General features: G+C 32.8%; 1 protein-coding gene across 1 annotated transcript in view; it reads right to left on the bottom strand.

The window, feature by feature from the left end:
• The window catches only part of LOC107655810 (Down syndrome cell adhesion molecule homolog), a 153,800-nt gene that overhangs the window by 22,279 nt on the left and 130,024 nt on the right, over positions 1–1,497 (bottom strand). The gene's annotated exons all lie outside the window — the stretch shown is intronic.

Below are 1,497 nucleotides of genomic sequence, written 5' to 3'. Positions count from 1 at the left end.
TTTGGGGGGGGGGGGACCCCACAAATGAGATCTTTATTAGCTCAACTGTTTCTCCTAGATCAAAATGCAAGTAAATGGAGACTTATGCTTACACTAAATGATCTCCCCCAAATTTTGTTTTACTCCTTAGGAATTTCACGTGTCTCTTTTTAGAGTTTCAACAGTGTCTTAAAATGTGCTCAGATTTGCCAAGATACCAAAAATTTATATATTTGAGTTACCCTTCATTATCATTTGCATTGGACAATTAATTACATTTTGCATAGTCATCGGTCACTGTGTCCTGTATAATGCTGCAATATACAGATTGCTGTGTCTCCATTTTTATTTTTTTTACCCTTGAATCAATACCTTGTACATCAATCAATGTACATCAATACCTTATTGTAGTTCAATTATTAATGGCTCTGCAGTGCAGCCTGGAAAATGGCCACTGTTCTTTTTGCTGGGTGCTCCCTGCTACTGAGATTCAGGTACTGCATGTATACAGGGAATTGCACCAAAGAAATGGTAACACCTTCATTCAAGAAATTACTCTGTAAGTCACTTTGGATAAAAGCATTCGTAAATCTAAATGTAGCCAATTTGACCATTAAGTATTGTGCTTCTACTGTAGATCTACTGCCCTCTGTTGTTTTTTCACTTTCTGTCTCTTAAAGCAAAGCCACCATACCCTCTAGAGGTCAGAAATGCAATTGAATTGATATTGCATGTCCAAAATGTACTGCATCACTTTTTAATAATGTTCATGAGTAAGTAATTAAAACACAGTATAGTGCCTGACAGGTCAGTATTTCATATACATTAGAAGATGCACATATATCATAAATATCAGCAATCATATCTTCATGACATTAAAAATGTACTTACAAAAACCCCTTTTTGTGTTTTTTGGAGATACTCTGTAAAACAACATACATCTCTGAAGTACCTTGAAGCACTATGTAAATACCAGAGTGTATGAATTTGAAAGGTACTATGGTATTACCACCTGATGCCATCGCTATACCATGGTACACTGCTACAGTACCTTTGATAAGAGTTTACAATTATCAAAGTATATGCAAAAATTATAAATGATTTATCAATTATTGATAACTATTTGCAAGCATATTGATGATGTGTAAGCATACATATCATTGGTAATTTTGTCACAAAATTGTTATCATTTAAAAGTTATTACAAAATATTAAGTAATTCATTATAGACCTACTCTATTTGTCAAAAGGTTGGAAGGCACAAAGGCTGCAATTATTCAACAATACAGTAAAAAAAGGTAATATTAAAATTTAAAATAATATTTTATTTTACTATATTCTAAAATTTTATTTATTGCTGTGATGGCAAAACTAAATGATCAGAATCCTTATTCCAGTCTTCAGTTCACATGATCCTTCAGAAATCCTTCTAAGATGCTAAATGGCAGAACTGAAACCCAGACCTCTGCAAACTAAAACAATAGAAACTATCCATAACTATCTTTATCTATGAATTAGG

Source organism: Sinocyclocheilus anshuiensis, unplaced genomic scaffold (assembly GCF_001515605.1).
Source record: "Sinocyclocheilus anshuiensis isolate Anshui unplaced genomic scaffold, SAMN03320099.WGS_v1.1 scaffold1421, whole genome shotgun sequence".
NCBI lineage: Eukaryota > Metazoa > Chordata > Actinopteri > Cypriniformes > Cyprinidae > Sinocyclocheilus > Sinocyclocheilus anshuiensis.
This window is presented reverse-complemented; position numbering and strand designations above follow the sequence as displayed.